This window comes from Cherax quadricarinatus, chromosome 29, assembly GCF_038502225.1.
Source record: "Cherax quadricarinatus isolate ZL_2023a chromosome 29, ASM3850222v1, whole genome shotgun sequence".
Lineage (NCBI taxonomy): Eukaryota > Metazoa > Arthropoda > Malacostraca > Decapoda > Parastacidae > Cherax > Cherax quadricarinatus.
Genome location: NC_091320.1, coordinates 22,445,711 through 22,465,517, shown reverse-complemented (window position 1 = coordinate 22,465,517; position 19,807 = coordinate 22,445,711). Strand labels below are relative to the sequence as shown.

Here is a 19,807-nt window from a genome sequence, read left to right as displayed (position 1 = left end):
ACTTTAGTAATGTGTACAGGAGAAGGGGTTACTAGCCCATTGCTCTCGGCATTTTAGTCGCCTCTTATGACATGCATGGCTTACGGAGGAAGAATTCTATTCCAGTTACTCATGGAAATAAGAGGAAATAAACAAGATCAAGAACTAGTAAGAAAATAGTAGAAAACCCAGAAGGGTGTGTATATAAATGCTTTTACATGCATGTGTAGTGTGACCTAAGTGTAAGTAGAAGTAGCAAGACGTACCTGAAATCTTGCTTGCTTATGAGTATTACAACCCAGGAATCCCAAAGGCCTGTTATCCTGGGTGTAAAGGGAGCAAAATAAACACAGCAGAAAAACTTTTTGACTTGTATTATCCTCCACCAATTTAGAACAGAAGTATGTACACTATATACACTATGTACAACAAGAGGTACTAGTGCACTCCACGGTAAGCAAGGCAGAATAGAAGCCACTAGAGAGCAGACCATGCTTCAACCAGCTCTAGAATGGGAATGACAAGGGCAGACAGGTGAGTGGTACCCACATCACCTCTGCGATTGCCAAAACCATCTCATTGGCTGGAACCTGGGTACTGATTGAATGATGGGGCCCCATCATCAACCCTTAGCCCCTGGCTCGCTGGTTGGGGGAGATAGCCTTTCAATGAGGGTGTGTACATGCGCCGAATAAAGGTTACATACTCTTTGCATGCCACAATAAGACAGAAAAAAAAACACCTGCAATCCTACCATCATGTAAAACAATTACAGGCTTCCTATTCACACTCACTTGGCAGAACGGTAGTACCTCCCTGGGTGGATGCTGTCTACCAGCCTACTACCTATATATATATATATATATATATATATATATATATATATATATATATATATATATATATATATATATATATATATATATATATATATATATATATATATATATATATGTATGTATGTATATATATATATATATATATATATATATATATATATATATATATATATATATATATATATATTTATATATATATATATATATATATATATATATATATATATATATATATATATATATATATATATATATATATATATATATATATATGTATATATATATAATACTCAATTTTCGGCCGATACCGATACTTTTCCAGTATTTTTTTAGTTTTAAAATTATAATGACTATGTTCATTATATAATGGAACGCTTACTGCACAATTGGTATTAAATAACGCAGGAAAGTTAAATTTAAAATAGCTTAATTTCTCTGAGATGATAATGTTATTACTTGGTCTGTTGTGTTAGTTACTGATTGTTAAAGGAGCTTGCCGATAGTGTGTGTGTGTGTGTGTGTGTATACTCACCTCACCTATTTGTACTCACCTATTTGTGGTTGCAGGGGGTCGATTCACAGCTCATGGCCCCGCCTCTTCGCTGGTCGCTACTAGGTCCACTCTCTCGTTGATCCATGAGCTTTATAGTATTTCTTCTTAAAGCTATGTATATATGGATCCTGCCTCCACTACATCACTCTCCAGATTGTTCCACTTCCTGGCAACTCTACGACCGAAGAAATAATTCATAACATCCTTCTTACTCATCATAGTTTTTAGCTTCCTGTTGTAACCCCTTGTTGTTGTGTCCCATCTCTGAAATATCCTGTCCCTATCCTATGACGTTATCATGTCTGTATCCCTAGTGTCCTGTGTTCGTCAGGTCGATTTCCCTTAACCTCTCCTCGAAGGACATTTCTTTTAGCTCCTGGACTAGTCTTGTTGCGATCTTTTGCACTTTAATTTCTTGATGTGCTGGACCAGGTATGGGTTCCATACTGGTGCTGCATACTCCAATATGGGCCTGGCGTACACGGTGTAGAGAGCCTTGAACGATTCCTTACTAAGGTGTCGAAACGCTATTCTTAGGTTTGCCAGGCGCCCATATACTGCAACAGTTATTTGGTTGATGTGCGCCTCGGGAAATGAGTTCGGTATCATGCTCAGCCCAAGATCCTTTTATTTGAGTGAGGTTTGGAGTCTTTGGCCCCCTAGCCTGTAGTCTGTCTGCGGTCTTCTTTGATCGTCCCTAATCGTCATGACCTTGCACTTGGTGGGGTTGAAGTCTAGGAGCCAGTTGCTGGACTAGCCTTGCAGCTAGTCCAGATCCCTTTGTAGTCTTACCTGATCCTCATCCGATTTAATTTTTCGCATTAGGAGGACATAGGTTGTTATCCATGTCTTGGATAACAACCTATGTCCTGGATAACAACCCACGTTCTTGAAAACAACCCTATTATAGTGTTTTTGATTCATATATTCAAGCAGGGATCAATGATAAAGCTTCGGTGGCTTCTTACTTTATTTGGGTTCTTCTACACAGATAGTGTGTTTAGTGCCCCCTGGGGCCAAGTCCCAGCTGTGAGAGAGAGTAGGGTTGCTGTCTCTAGGCTGCCTGGCAGGAGAGTGAGGCAGAGTAAGTGTGGCGCCAGCTGAGCTTGGTAGGCCTATAGCTGTCAGCACCAGCATGACAAAATATGAACCCAAATGGGCATACATTGCTCGCCCACCTCCCCATGGTCGCCCTCGACCATGAATGACTTAAAAAATTGTTTCTCACAGGAACAGGGCACAGAGCACACACACAAATAACATATATATATATACATGTGGACATGGGTGAAAAACTTCCAACAAGGAGGGAAGTTTTCTAAAACACTGTGGTCCAAGGCAGTGAGTCTTGGCAGGTGTCGCTGCACGCCTTCCTGTGTCTGGACAGATACTGCAACTTCAGGAGACATCGCTGCGGCTAAGCTATGGCGTATCAGGGTACGGTCTACTCTGGAATGGTGAAGCAATCATCATGGAGTAGTTGCTGCAGGGTTCACTCATCCTGGGGCACAACCTGCTGGTGCCCTCGAGTGAGACATTATCAGTAATCGGCGACTGGGCAGGACTTCTTCTGGCATGCGACTCAGGACGTTTCTCGACTGGTACTCTCACTGGGGAGTCACTGCAGGGAACGCTACACAGCTTAGTGGTGCCGGCGAGAGTGAGTGTCGTAGCAGAGACGACTCAGGCGCATCATCTGGGAGTCATAGCAGCTTACACCGTAACTGGAGTGAGTACTCTAGCAGTCGAAGCGACATCATACTTTGTGCAAGCTGCTCACTGATGCCGTGATGATGTCATCCTCTTGATCAGAGTGGGAGTCAGAGCAGAGGTTAGACTGAGCATCCCCAGACTGATTTCTGCTCATAATCGTACTCTGATGGTCAGGAGGTGGATTGACAAATACGACTCGGAAGTGCCGTCTACGAGAGTGGGGAGCATAAGCACTTTACATACATGGGGGCACAACACTTGTAATCTGACGCCTGGACTGACTAGTGCCAGTCGTTGAAAAGTTATAACAGGGTGACGGGTAACATGAGGCTGCTAACAATGCTCTAGGCTCAGACCACACTGTGGTCTACACACACATCGGGGCTCAGACCACTTCATCGAGGACACGTGTTTAGTGCCCCCTGGGGCCAAGCCTCAGCTGCAAGAGAGAGTACAGTTGTTTCCAGGGCTGCCTGGGGAGAGAGTGAGGCAGGGTAAGCGAGATGCGAGCTGAGCTTGGTAGGCCTATAGATGTCAGCACCAGCATGGTGCGAAATATGAACCTAACTGGGCATATAGCCCACTTCCTGGATAACAACCCACGTTCTAGATGACAACCCATGACCTGGATAACAACCCACTTTCTGGATAACAGCCTACGTCCTTGATAACACACTTCCTGGATAACAACCCATGTCCTGGATAACTCACATTCTAGAAAATAACCCACGTCCTGGTTGACAACCTACGTCCTGGATAATAACCCACGTTCTGGATAACATTAACTTTATCCCGAGACTTATGAAAGTTTTTTTCTGTCTTGAATCCTAGTAAATATATTTAGTTAGTAATATATATATGAAATAGTATACAAATTAACTAGTATAATGTTAACTAGTTGGTTTAGAAAAACATGTAAACAAACACTAGGACGGGTAGACTATGAGATCATGTGACTCCTGTGTTGCTGGGTAGGTGTTGCTTTAGCTGGTTGAGTATCATGTATTTTGTGGTTTCCAGTGTTACGTTCTGTTGTGTCGGTGACAGCGATAACCAGGCTTTTAGACACCGTCGGCGTCGAAGGTCTTGTTCAGTGAGAACGAGTTGTGCCTCATCCCAATTCATCAGTGCCCCGTGGAGTCTCTGTGGAGGACACAGACGTACATTAGCATACATGATACTTAAGCAGGTAAAGCAACACCTACCCGGCAACACAGGAGTCTCATGACCTCATAGTCTACCCGTCCTCATCCCAATATGGCATTCTTCAGGTCACCATGTGTCAATCACACCTCACTAAGGTCACCATGCGTCACTCGCACCTCACTCTGGTCACTATGCGTCACTCGCACCTCACTCTGGTCACCATGCGTCACTCATACCTCACTCTGGTCACCATGCGTCACTCATACCTCACTCTGGTCACCATGTGTCACTCATACCTCACTCTGGTCACTATGCGTCACTCATACCTCACTCTGGTCACCATGCGTCACTCATACCTCACTCTGGTCACTATGTGTCACTCATACCTCACTCTGGTCACCATGTGTCACTCATACCGCACTCTGGTCACCATGCGTCACTCATACCGCACTCTGGTCACCATGCGTCATTCATACCGCACTCTCCGTCTATATATACTGTCTTTCAACCTCTGTAAGTCAGAAATGATCAAGGTCCCAGGACCGTAATGTTGTCTAGTAAATATGTCTTAGTGTTTGCTTACTTGTTTTTCTAAACCAACTTGTCGGTATTTATTACCAAGGTTTATACTGTGTTAAATAGTATGCATATTAACTAGTATATATATTAACTAGTATACATGTCAGTTTATATACATGTTACCTATTGTACATTTCAGTTATTATACTTTTTACCTAGTGTATATGCCAGTTAGTATACATGTTAACTAGTATAAATGTTAACTAGTATACCTGTTAACGCTATTATACATAACTAGTATACATATTATCTAGTATACGTGTTAACTTTACATAACTAGTATACATGTTAACACTTATACATAACTAGTAATAACTAGTATACAAGTTAACACTTATATATAACTAGTATACATGTTAACACTTATACATAACTAGTAATAACTAGTATACAAGTTAACACTTATACATAACTAGTATACATGTTAACACTTATACATAACTAGTATACATGTTAGCGTGTGCTAGTGTATTACGTGAAGTGTTAAACCTGTATGGGTGGGTGAATAAGTCACTCTCACAGAATTCTCTCCACAGAACAAGGTTCTCTAACCACTGCAGAACAGAGCACCGAGAACAACCTTGGGGAATCTAGGTTGTCTAAGAAATCTAAGTAATCTAAGAAATCTTAAGTACATCAGTGAGTGCATGAGCGTCGCAACGACGCACGCTAAACTACTTCCTCCTGGGGGAAAAAAAGTTAATTTGTGCATTTTTCTTTGTAAATAAGATAAGTGTGAATTATCCTACAAAAAAAATAATCTCTGAAACACTTAACTTTATAATCTATCCTGAGAAAAATATACATGTGTAAGTTCATCCTGGATCTAGTGAAACTATGTTGATAACTCTCATAATTGATATTTAAATATACATATATGATACCCTAAGAGAAAAAATAGGACTCCTAGCTAGTGTGTCCTGGGATAAATCATTACGTTATCAAGTTCATTCTGGGAGAAGAAACGAGGACCCGAAACACGTGACGTCACATGAGAGGCAGGAAGAAGAAATAGGAGGAAGAAAAGGAAGGAGTCAAAGGTGCCATAGGTGTAGAGCCTAGGTGCCAGGCCTCCAATATGGCAGACAAAGTGAGCTGGGAAGCTGTCCTAGCTCTTAGCTGCCTCCTAGCAACACTTCTGCAGCAAGGTCAGTTATATGTCTTCACAAGTGAAAAAATAGTGAAATTCTAAGCTTTTTTTTGTGATTTCTCGCATTATCAAGAAACTATAAAAATAAAAGATCAGTAGAAAGGCATATAAAGACGAGACTACACCTCGCGGTCAACTTACAACACCTGACGTTTTTATGATGATGCAGGTAGGTGATCAAGGACCTATTAAAGACAGCTTATAATCTACCCAAGCTTAAAGATTTTAACTTATCTAATGTATCTTAAATTCTTCCCAGATTTTATTAAGATTCATTACACAAGTTTAAATCTTCAAGCTTGGGAAGAATATAAGCTGTGTTTCACTGGTCCTTCACTACCTATCTACATCATCATTAAAAGGTCAGGTGTTGTAAGGTGACCGCAGAGTGTAGTCTCGTCCTTATATGCCTTTCTGTTTATTTTTATTTTCATAGTTCCTTGACAATATGAGAAGTCACGAAAGCGCTTGTAATTTCACTATTTTTTCAAAGTGATTTTTCTGCATATTGTGATATTACCTGTTTACTGTGATCTTATTATCTTATTATATATACATATATACAGTAAGATAATATATATATATATATGATATATATATATATATATATATATATATATATATATATATATATATATATATATATATATATATATATATATATATATATATATATATATATATATATATATATATATATATATATATGTCGTGCCGAATAGGCAGAACTTGCGATCTTGGCTTAAATAGCAACGTTCATCTTGCCATATAGGACAAGTGAAAATTTATGTATGCAATCATTTCGCCAAAATCATTCTGAACCTAACGAAAAAAATACATTTCACTGTGTTTATTTAGTGCTAAATTATTGTAAACAAATCTAAAATATATTTAGTTACCTGGAGGTTATTCCGGGGATCAACGCCCCCGTGACCCGGTCCATGACCAGGCCTCCCGATGGATCAGGGCCTGATCAACTAGGCTGTTACTGCTGGCCGCACGCAGTCCAACGTACGAGCCACAGCCCGGCTGATCCAGCACTGACTTTAGGTATCTGTCCAGCTCTCTTTTGAAGGCAGCCAGGGGTTTATTGGCAATTCCCCTAATGCTTGATGGGAGGCTGTTGAACAGTCTTGGACCCCGGATACTTATGGTGTTTTCCCTTAGTGTACCAGTGGCGCCCCTACTTTTTATTGGGGGCATTTTGCATCGCCTGCCCAGTCTTTTACTTTCGTAGGGAGCGATTTCTGTGTGCAGATTTGGGGCCATTCCTTCCAAGATTTTCCAAGTGTAGATTATGATATATCTCTCCCTCCTGCGTTCCAACGAGTACAAGTCAAGTGCTTCCAAGCGTTCCCAGTAGTTAAGGTGCTCGACAGAACTTATACGTGCAGTAAAGGATCTCTGTACACTCTCTAGATCTGCGATTTCACCTGCTTTGAATGGAGATGTTAATGTACAGCAGTATTCTAGCCTAGAGAGAACAAGTGATTTGAAAAGGATCATCATGGGCTTGGCATCTATCGTTTTGAAAGTTCTCATTAGCCATCCTATCATTTTCTTTGCACGTGCGATCGTGGCACTGTTGTGATCCTTGAAAGTGAGATCCTCAGACATTACTACTCCCAGGTCCCTTACATTATTTTTCCGTTATATTGTATGGCCGGAGTCAGTAGTATACTCTGTTCTAGTTATTATCTCCTCCAGTTTTCCATAACGGAGTAGTTGGAATTTGTCCTCATTGAACATCATATTGTTTACCGTTGCCCACTGGAAAACTTTGTTTATATCTTCTTGGAGGTTAACCGCGTCCTCAGCAGATGACAGCCTCATGCAGATCCTAGTATCATCCGCAAAGGATGATACGGTGCTGTGGTGTATATCTCTGTTTATGTCTGATATGAGGATAAGGAATAAGTTGGGTTAGGCTAAAATAAATTGCGCTTGTTTTAATAAGGTTAGGTAAGTTGGTAAGTTTTCTAAGATTCCTTTGGTGCAAAATTAATAATTTTACATTAACATCAATGAAAAAATATATCTTTAAATGAGTTCTTGCTAATTGACCAGTTTTACATATTCGGCACGACATATATATATATATATTTATATATATATATATATATATATATATATATATATATGCAAAACAACCACTCTGAAAGAATAGAGAAATTCCAAGCGCTTTCGTGACTACTCACATTATCAAGGAACTATGAAAGTAAAGCATCCAAGGAAGCTATATAAGGGGTCCGGCCAGCACCTCACTATCAGATCCCACAACGGTTAAACACGTGACGCGCGCCGACCCAACTTGGATAGGTCCTATGCACAACTCACCCACAAACTATTCTACCCAAGAAAATTTAAAAATTATTATTTGTCCAGTTTATTATTAAATTCTTCCCAAATTCTATTAATTATAAATGGATCTAATTTATATAAACCAAAGGAAATATTCATATTATTGTCAAAACTGTTTTTTATGAAACAAGATTCAATTATATTCCTGTCGGCCATGGACTTGCTTGATACTACTTTCTCAACTTTTTGAAAATCAATTGGATGGTTAAAATCTCTTACATGAATAAATAGAGCATTGGAATCTTGTCCAGTTCTAATGCTATATTTATGTTGTTTTAATCTTAGTTTGAGATTTTTACCAGTTTGACCGTAATAAACTTCATCGCAAATTTTACAAGGAATCTTATAGACACATCCATCAGCATTTTGGGGGGAATTCTTTATCAAAAGTTTTTTTTACTGTATCAAGATTTTTCAATACAACTTTAATATTAAAAGTCTTAAGAAGAGAAGGCATATCAACCAAGTTTTCATGGTAAGGGAGAACCAACATATTTTTAGTTGAATAAGGCTGGTTGTCCCTTTTTGGATTGTAAAAAGTATTTCTAGCAACTTTAAAAGATTTATCAATTACATTTCTTGGGTATTTTAAATCATTACCTATTTCATAAATTTTGGATATTTCCTCATCTATGAACTCAAGAAATGTAATTGATAAATCTTTTAAAGTTGCTAGAAATACTTTGTACAATCCAAAAAGGGACAACCAGTCTTATTCAAATAAAAATATGTTGGTTCTCCCTTACCATGAAAACTTGGTTGATATGCCTTCTCTTCTTAAGACTTTTAATATTAAAGTTGTATTCAAAAATCTTGATACAGTAAAAAAAACTTTTGATAAAGAATTCCCCCCAAAATGCATTGGACAGTGTTGAGACAATCATATTACGACAATCCATTGACACACACTCAGTTCACGGAGTTCACTACCTTATCACAAGATAGGCACATGGCTTCTGCCGAAAAGAAGAGGTCACGATGCTCCATGAACACGACGGAGGACTCAGATTTGGAAATGTGGGGCGAAATTCTAGCGAAGAAGTTGCGAGAGGAAGAGGAAGATCCTGCTCACATTGTAGCAGATCTGACAGTCCCAACCATGGAGCCAGCGACAATAGAAACAGGTGCGGAAATAAACACCCCACCCCCCGAAAACCAAGAGGGATGGAACACTGTGGACAACAAGAAGAAGCGCCATCCGTCCAAGGAGCAGGCAAACCAGCTCAACCGACCTGGCAAATTCAAGGTGAAGTCTTACGGGGACCACAGAACCCACTATGGGGTTGTTTCATACCTGGAATCACGACACAACCTGAAGTTCAAGATATGGTTCAACTTGAGGGGAGAACCAATATTGACTCCTCTCAACAAGGAAATGTATACCACCTTGAAGAGAGTCATGGAGACAGATCGCTCATTCACCCTGGAGGAACTGGACTCTCGGCAGAAGATCACCAAGGGTGTAGTGATGCGATACCCGCTGATGATGCCCATCGAGGCAGTAGCAGCTCACCCCAGTGTGGTGTCAGCTCAACGTCTCAAGGCAAAGATGGCAGGCAATGCACCAACCCGACAGGTCCTCATTCAGCATGTAGGACCACTGCCATCCCAGCTGGACCTCGGTTCTTGGGGCAGGTACGATGTCAGGACCTTCACAGCAGAACCAGTTCGCTGTTTCAAGTGTCAGCGTTATGGACACCTGGGTGCATTCTGTCCAAACAGAGTAATCTGCGGTGTCTGCAGCCAGCACCACCCTACCGAGGAATGCATCACCAAGCTGAAAAATGCATCGCCACCCACTCCACAATGCCCGAACTGCAGGCAGAAACACCATGCCTGGAATCCTCGATGCCCCGAGAGGCTCGCCAGAATTCAAGAAGTCTGGAAGACGCCAAAAACTCGGCAACAGGCTACGACGGATCATCACTCTCAGCAAACGATGGGTGCAGAGAACCCTGCCATACCGCAGATCTCTCAGCAGCTAACCCAAGTCAATGCCCAGGAATTCCCAACCCTGGAAGCCTCAACCAGGCGTCAAGGTCAAGAACCTCCTGCACCCCTACCTCAACGAAGAAACAGAAACAAGAGGAACAGGAGGCGTCAACAGGGTGCATCTGGTCAATGCGATCAGCAGGCGGCACTAAACGAGCCCCCACCGGCCATAGCACGACAACGCAGGAACTCCTTACCCGGCACAGGCACTTTGCAGACTCAACTGGCACCTCACCAGCAGATCCCGGCTACCCAACCTGGTATACAGCAACAGACCACGGTGCATACAATAAAGAAATCCAACCCTCAGCAGTCCCTACAGACCACAACAACCCAGATAATATCCACTCTTTCGAACCCAACTCCAAAGCAGGCCCTCACCAGGGAGGATCTCGTAGCACTCATCAAGGTGTTCACAGATCTTATTTGCAACACAATCAACTCCACGGAACAACAGAGCGCATTCCGGCAGATGGTCAGTACGCTCCTGAGAGTGTGCTTTCTGACCGAAGAGGAGACAGTGGATGCCATGAATTTGCAGGTTCTCAGAGCGGGCAGGACTCAGTCTCCAGCTCAGGAAACAACATCGATGGAATAACCTCGGTACCAAATCACACCCTCAAGGTCCTACAGTGGAACATTCAGGGCCTGAGGGGCAAACAGCACCTCTTGCTGGAGGCAGTAATTCGGGATCGGGTTGATATCGTCTTGCTACAAGAAACTCTGACTGTCCCGACTATGTGCCCAAGACTACCCGGTTTTGCTGGGTATTTTCGGCACACGGACCCGGGCGTTCACTGCAGAGGCACAGCTGTATTTGTATCCAATACAATACCTCACGAGGTTATAGCCAACCCTGTGGACTGTGGGGAGGATGTCGAGGTACAGGCCATCCTTGTGCACATACCTGGGGCGCCCATTACCATCTATAACATCTACAAGAACCCAAGACACACCCTTGACATTGCAGAGCTCCTCGCACTAGCACGCACTGAGTGTATTATTGTGGGTGGAGATTTCAACGCACATCACCCAATGCTGCACTCTCACTCAGCAACCAATGCTGCTGGCAGACACATAGCAATGCTCCTACACGATATTCCAGAGGTAAAGTTGCTAAACAATGGAGACCCCACACACCTGTTGGGTGGCTGCCTCGACCTTACCTTCGGGTCAAGACAACTCGCAGCAGGAGCCACATGGGAAACTCATCCTCACCTTGTCAGTGACCACTTTGCAGTGATCACCACCTTCAACATCAACAGGCCTCCCACAGTTGTGCTGCCTCCTAGATGGGACGTAAAGAGGGCCAACTGGAAGGTGTTCCAGGATTATCTTCATGACTGGTGGTCCACATACTCTCTATCTGAAGACTGTGATACAGCTGAACAGGAGCTAATCACTGTTCTCATCCAGGCAGCAGAGTGCGCAATTCCAAAGAAGTCCGCAGGACGCACTCACAAAAGAGACTGGTGGTTCTACAACGACGAGGTGCGGGAGCAGAACCACCGCATCAACTCTTTTAGGAAGCTATACAGGCGTAACCCTACGGCAGAGAACAGGAATACTCTGAGAGCCATTGTGCAGCATGCCCGCAGAGTCTCTCTCAGAGTAAAAACTGAGAAATGGCTGGAGTGGTGCTCAACATTCGGGCATCACACCACCTTATCTGAGATATGGGGCAAGCTCAACATAGCAAATGGCAAGAGCAAGCCGAGGCCACCAGCACACCCGAACCCATCCCAGGAAGCTGAGAAACTAGTGGAGCTTTTCACTTCCAGGGGAGCATCCACTCAGCTCCCACAGGACATCCGGAATATACAGACGGATCTTCTGCCACAGCGCCAGCTAACGATACAAGCTGCATGTGAGTCGGAAGATGTGACTGATGAAGACCTCACGGACTTGGAACTCCGACGTGCCATTAAGAACACAGGTGACACTGCCCCGGGCATCGATGGTGTTACATACTCCATGATTGCACGGGCTGGGCAGAGTGGATGGGAGGCCATACTAGACGTCATTAACAAGTCGTGGAGGGCCAGGACACTCCCAGCAGCTTGGAAGAAAGCTACCATCGTACCAATTCCAAAGCCCAAGGACCCAGGCAGTATGAGACCCATATCGCTGACCAGCTGCTTAGCCAAGACTGCTGAGAGGATGGTGTTAAACCGCCTCCTATGGAAACTTGGACCCTCTCATCATCACATATTTGGCTTCACCAAAGGAGTGGGTACAGCAGAGTGCATAACCACTCTACTAAGCCAGATTGCTGACAGTAACAAAAAACCTAGTATTGTCGTCTACCTCGACCTTGAAAAGGCATTTGAGCTAGCCAGCCCCACAGCAATTCTGGCAATACTAGCTCGGAAGGGAATCAAAGGACGCCTCCTGGCCTGGATAGAGTCCTACCTTAGGGGCAGGCAGGCCTGTGTCAGCTTTCAGGGACACTACTCTTCCTTTAAATCCCTGGAAAACGGTACGCCACAAGGAGGTGTGCTCAGTCCTACCCTGTTTAACATCCTTATGCAGGAACTTGTGAGCCTTCCCTTTCATAGTGGTACACAGCTCCTCAGCTATGCTGATGATCTTGCACTCGTAGTGAATGGGAAAGGCAATTTAGAACGACAGGCTCAGAGAGCTTTGGACCTAATTACGCAGTCTTGCAAGGAACTAGGCCTCAAGATCTCGGCCGAGAAATCTCTTGCAATGATGTTCAAGGGACCAGATCCTGTGAATAGATTACGTATTCAGGATATAGAACTTGAGTGGACAGGCTCCTACCTGTACTTGGGAATCTACATTGATAAAAAGCTGACCTTTCAGAAACAGGCCGAGTATGTCAGGTCACGTGCTCTACTCAGACTCAACGCCATGAGAGCCATGACGAGGCACCGTGCAGGGGCAAGCAAAGATGTACTTCGCTTGTACTATATACAAGCTATACGCTCGCTCATTGACTACGGTGCACCGGCGTTAGCTCATCTCTTCCCGCAGAGCAGGCAAAGAGTGGAGGTCGTACAAAATCAGGCGATAAGAACTATGCTTGGGGCCGCCATCTGGACCAACACAGTATGTCTCAGATCTGAGGCCCGGCTTCCTTCCTTGGCTGACAGAGTAAGATACATAAACGCCTGCAAAGTGGCCACGATTCTGCACAGGCAGCAAGGTACCCCACTAAGGAGACGGATATTGACAACCATGGCACAAGATCCCACACTCTTCACGGACTACTCCTGGATTCGTTCGTTTTGTGCTGCTGGGCGGAAGCTGCTGCCTATACAACTACTCCTTGAGAAGAGTTGTGACCTTCCTGTTGCTGGGTACCATCCACCACCTCCCTGGCGCCCAGATCCAGCCGATGTTTGCATCATGCAGCTACCCATCTCTAAGCGTCTCTGCAGTCAAGACACTCTCAGCAATCATGCTGAGACAAGCATGGCACTGGCAGAGGGAGGCACATGTGTAGTGTATTTCACAGATGGTTCTGTCGACCCTGACAGGAAGAGAGCAGCAGCTACGACATCGACTCCGACCTGTCATACATGTTGATTCCACGTCTGCAATCAATGCCCTCTCCCATCCTCAACCACAGGATAATGTTCACCTCATCACATCGATCCTGAGCATAATGACAGCCTTAGAAGTTCAGGGTAACAGATCGACATTGAACTGGATCCCCAGCCATGCTGGCATCCGGGGAAATGAGGCGGCAGATGATGCAGCCAAGGCAGCAACAGACTATCCACATATTGGGATTACTGTCCCAATCAGCCTACGACAGACCAAAATGGTGGCTGCCAGAGCCATGAAACTTATGGGGGAGGTCTTAGGTGATACCCCATCTCAACAGTGGTACCGAGCAGCGACTCAGGGAGAACCCCCTCCATATGATAGAAGCTGGTCCAGAGCGCAGTGTACCGCCGTCCATCGGCTTCGTTTGGGCTTTCCCACAGCCAAGATGATGGTAGACAAGGCTGAGGAGGAGATGTGCCAGTACTGTCAGCACGTTGTCCAGCGGCCCCTAACACACTATCTTCTGGAGTGCGAAGTTACTGAGACACTCCGCAGGCAACTAGGAGTGATATTCCCTCCCGAAGAGGAACCAGAGATGACTGCGGCCACACTAGTGTACCATGGAGTCAACGAACCAGACAAGCTGTTACCTGTGATAACGACATATCCTCCTCCTCGCTAGTGTCCATAGTTAGGAGTACATACGGTGTTGTCGCTTATGAGATGCACCAGTTGAACTGACCAGGAGAGTGCTTGAACAGCATATGTCGCATCATTGTAGAAACCTTTCTCCCTCGGGAGCCAGAGACGGGTCATCGCAAGATTGAGACCCGTGCCAGGACTACGGTCATGGCGAACATTATACATACATACATACTTTACTTTCATAGTTCCTTGATAATGTGAGTAGTCACATTGTTGTTACATATTCCATCATCTCATTACCTGGCTTCCCTGCCAGTTCTCTGTCCCACTGAACCCCATTCAGGAAGTTCCTCATTCCCGTGTAGTCCCCTTTCTTGTAGCTTGGCTTCATTCACCCTGGCCTTCCTGCTTCCCCCTCCACTTGTAGCTCTACTGTGTATTCGAAGCTTAAAACCACATGATCGCTGGCCCCAAGGGGTCTTTCATATGTGATGTCCTCAATATCTGCACTACTCAAGGTGAATACTAGGTCCAGTCTTGCTGGTTCATCCTCTCCTCTCTCTCTTGTAGTGTCCCTTACGTATTGGTTCATGAAGTTTTCCAGTACCACCTCCATCATCTTAGCCCTCCATGTATCTTGGCCCCAATATGGCTCCAAGTTCTATCAATCAATTTCCTTGTGGTTAAAGTCACCCATGATCAGGAGCTTTGCCCTGCATGCATGAGCTCTTCTGGCCACTGCAGCCAGTGTGTCAACCATCGCTCCATTGCTCTCTTCATACTCTTGCCTTGGCCTCCTGCTGTTCTGTGGCAGCATCTGTTATCATACCTATAAGCTTGGTTTCTGTGACAGCTGTGATGTCCGGTAATGCCTCTTTGACTCTTGTGCCACTCCTCCCACTTATTGTTATTCCATCAGTGTTTGTGTACCATACCTTCAGTTTCCTCTCCAACACTGTGGTTTGGGGGGCCTGTGAGAGTGGGAGACCTAGTAGCATACTGTGGGATTCTATAGCTGGGTGTTGGGTGGAAGCCGTGAGTATGGATTGGAGTTTGTGTTGGGATGGTGTGATAGGTTGTGGCGTTCTGAGGATGGTTCTGGGTGTGCTTGCCCTTGCTGCTCTGTCCTGCTCTGATTGGCCTCTGCTGGTTCCGTCCTTGTCTCCTTTCCTAGTTCCTTTCACTTTTTTGTCCTCTCCGTCAGCTGCTGTCGTTCTGTTTGTGTTCTGTCTCTGTTTAGGAATACCCTCTTGTACTCTGCCGAGTACTTCAACCGTGGTTTCTCTTGAAGGATCCTGTTCCACACTGTATCTGTCCTGAGAATCAGCTTGATCAGTCGTTTTCTCCCCTTCAAGTACCCCCCTATTCTCTGAAAATTTACAATCTCATCCATGTCTTCTTCACCTATTTCTGTGATGTTCTCAATCTCCTTTCTTTCTACCTGCTGTCTTTGAGTGTGTGTCCTTTCCTCTCTCTCCTGAAGCCCATGGATAAACACCGATTTCGCCCTTTCCTCCTCCCATTGCCTCTCCCTCTGTGACTCTGGTTCCTGTCTGCACGTGGTCATTTTCTCCCTTGTTTTTCCCAGTGGCTCTTGGTAGCATGGTTGTGCCTCCACGTTTGACCTATCACCATCTCCATCTGCACCCTGCTGCTCTCCCCTTTCACTCCTTGGCCCTTCTTATCAGGCTGGTATGACCTTAGCATAATTCATATCTCCTTCCTTCCTGTTCGGCCTCTCAGCTTCATATGTTATGTCTTCTCTTGTCAATGCCCCTGTAACTCGCTTCAGCCTGTTTACCTCATCTTCTAGGACCCTTATCCTGGCTACTGCAGTTTCGACTTGTGCCTCCCAATTCTTCTTCTCCTTCTCCAACCTCTTTTCCAATTTCACAGAAAGCTCTGTCTCCATTTTTTTAGAAAGCTCTCCTAATTTTCTCTCCCACTCTTGTTCCATCCTTTTACACTGCTCCTCCATCCACTCCTCCCTACCAGAACCATTCTTATCTGATCCTTGGTTCCTTCCACTACCCAACATTTTTTTTCCTTCTTTTTTCCCTTTTCTTTCCTTTCTTCCTGTGTGTGTGTGTGTGTGTGTGTGTGTGTGTGTGTGTGTCTGTCTGTCTGTCTGTGTGTGTGTATGTCGTACCTAATAGGTAAAATTGGTTAATTAGCAAGAACTCGTTTAAAATTAAGTCCCTTCTAAAATTTTCTCTTATACGTTTAAAGATATATTTTTTTCATTAATGTTAATGTTAATTTATAATTTTCACTAATGTTAATGTTAATTTATAATTTTGCACCAAAAGAATCTTAGTAAACTTACCTAACCTTATTATAACAAGCGCAATTTATTTTAGCGTAATCCATCTAAATATATTTTAGATACGTTTACAATAATTTAGTACTAAACAAACACAATGAAATATATTTTTTTCGTTAGGTTCAGAATGACTTTTGCGAAATTATTGCATATACAAATTTTCGCTTGTCTTATATGGCAAGATGAACGTTGCTATTTAAGCCAAGATCGAAAGCTATACACCCATACACATACACATACACACACACACACACACACACACACACACATATATATATATATATATATATATATATATATATATATATATATATATATATATATATATATATATATATATATATATATTTTTGTGTGTGTGTGTGTGTGTGTGTGTGTGTGTGTGTGTGTGTGTGTGTGTGTGTGTACTCACCTAGTTGTGGTTGCAGGAGTCGAGTCACAGCTCCTGGCCCCGCCTCTTCACTAGTCGCTTCTAAGTCACTCTTAATGCTCCATGAGCTGTATCATACCTCTTCTTAAAGCTATGTATGGATCCTGCCTCCACTACATCACTTCCCAGACTTTTCCACTTCCTGACAACTCTGTGACTGAAGAAATACTTCCTAACATCCCTGTGATTCATCTGAGTCTTCAACTTCCAATTGTAACCCCTTGTTGCTGTGTCCCATCTCTAGAACATTCTATCTCTGTCCACTTTGTCAATTCCTCTCAGTATTTCATATGTCGATATCATATCCTCCCTATCTCTCCTGTCCTCTAGTTTCGTCAGGTCGATTTCCCTTAACCTCTCCTTGTAGGACATGCCATTTGCTCCGGGACTAATCTTGTTGCAAACCTTTGCACTATCTCTAATTTCCTTACATGCTTGGATAGGTGTGGGTTCCAAACTGGTGCCGCATTACTCCATATAGGTCTGACATGCACGGTGTACAGGGTCCTGAACTATTCTATATTGAGAAGTCTGAATGCTATTCATAGGTTTGCTAGGCGCCCATATGCTGCAGCAGTTATATGGTTGATGTGCGCCTCAGGAGATGTGCCCGTTGTTATATATACCCCAAGATCCTTTTCCTCGAGTGACGTCTGTAGTCTCTGGCCCCCAAGACTGCTCCGTCTGCAGTCTTCTTTGCCCTTCCCTAATTTTCCTGACTTTGCACTTGATGGAGTTAACTCCAGGAGCCAGTTTCCGGACGAGGCCTGCAGCCTGTCTAGATCCCTTTGTAGTTCCTTCCGATTGAATTCTTCTCATCAACCTGACATCACCTGTAAACAGGGACACTTCTGAGTCTATTCCTTCCATCATGTTATTCTCATATACCAACAACAGCACCGGTCCTAGGACTGACCCCTGTGGAATCCCGCTCGTCACAGGCGCCCACTCTGACACCTCGTCACGTACCATGACTTGCTGATGTCTTTCCGTGAGTTATTCCCTGATCCATTGCAGTGCCTTCCCTGTTATACCAGCCTGGTCTTCCAGCTTATGCACTAATCTCTTGTGTGGAACTGTGTCAAACGCCTTCTTACAGTCCAAGAAAATGCAGTCTACCCACCCCTCTCTTGTCTTTCTGCTGTCACCCTGTCATAGAACTCCAGTAAGTTTGTGACACAGGATTTCCCGTCCCTGAAACCGTGCTGGTTGTTGTTGATAAGCTCATTCCTTTCTAGGTGCTCCACTACTCTTCTCTTGATAATCTTCTTCATGACTTTGCATATTATACATGTCAGTGACACTGGTCTGTAGTTTAATGCTTCTTGTCTGTCTCCTTTTTTAAAAACTGGAACTACATTTGCTGTCTTCCATACCTCAGGTAGTCGCCGTATTTCAATAGATGTGTTGAAGATTGTTGTTAGTGGTACACATAGTGCCTCTGCTCCCTCTCACAGGACCAATGGAGAGATGTGTGTGTATGTGCAAAATAACCGAAGGGGAAGTTGAATAAGAGCTCTAGGCCTTTCATGTTTCAATTTACACATTATCAGGAGCTTGCAGTGTTGCAGAAATAATTAGGAAGTCCATGTAGGTTCGTTCAGGGAAACGACTCTATCCAGTCTATTGTGGAAACGTTTTGCCATAATGTGGTGAAACTTTTTCACAACATAAATACGTACCCAATTGTTACACATGTGTCTCATTAATCAATATGTGTGTTCTCTGACCCATTTACCTACATTACTTTATCAAGTTATCAACATGGAGGATTGAAACTGATTAACCGAGGCAGTCAGAAATTATCCCATGAAATTAATTTTTCTTGGTTCCTAAGAAAAAAAAATAGACAGACTGGAATCTTCACTGGCTAAAATCAATCCAAATTTTTCTCTAAGATTGACCAACTATTTAAAATTTTGCAATGGTCTTGAGGGGACACAGATGATATGGGCACATAGTAAAGTCCCTCAACACAAAGTTTGAAGCCTATAAGAACAGTAATTCCTCAGTAATTGCTCTGAATCGAACGATTCCATTTTTTAATAAATTACTCTTGCACCTAACAGTCTAAACTTACAAGTTAGGTTAGATAAGGCTAGGTTAGGTTAAGTTAGGTTAGGTTAGGTTACGATAGGTTAGGTTAGGTTAGGTTAGGTTAGGTTAGGTTACGTTACGATAGGTTAGGTTAGGTTACGATAGGTTAGGTTAGGTTAGGTTCGGTTTGTCAAGAAACAGGACACCTAAACTTCAAGGTTGTCTTTTCCTTAGAGAATGCATGAGCGCTGATGGTTTGTAACTGATAAGTTGAGACACTCTGTAGCTACTGAATGGAATTTAATACTACTATTCAATATAATGGGTAAATTGGGATTTATGGAGGTCAAAAACGTGAACTTTGCCTTCTAGGAAACACACCAGGGCTGAAAATTTGAAGACGATGAGAAGAAGCATTCTCCAGTTATCACACGGATTCCAACGATTCCAGGTTGTATGAAATAATTGACAATTTACCCAGACACCAGTAAATTTTAGCAGGTACTGTCCTGACACGAGATGCATCCATTGTTGAATATCGAAT

The 19,807-nt window shown here is 43.4% G+C and overlaps 1 long non-coding RNA gene across 1 annotated transcript in view; it reads left to right on the top strand.

Annotated features, from left to right (window-relative positions):
• The first annotated feature begins 5,628 nt into the window (after positions 1-5,628).
• Positions 5,629-19,807, top strand: part of LOC138853396 (uncharacterized) — a 253,895-nt gene continuing 239,716 nt past the window's right edge. The window contains exon 1 of the long non-coding RNA XR_011392582.1: positions 5,629-5,957. This is a non-coding gene — a long non-coding RNA (uncharacterized lncRNA). The remainder of the gene's footprint in view (positions 5,958-19,807) is intronic.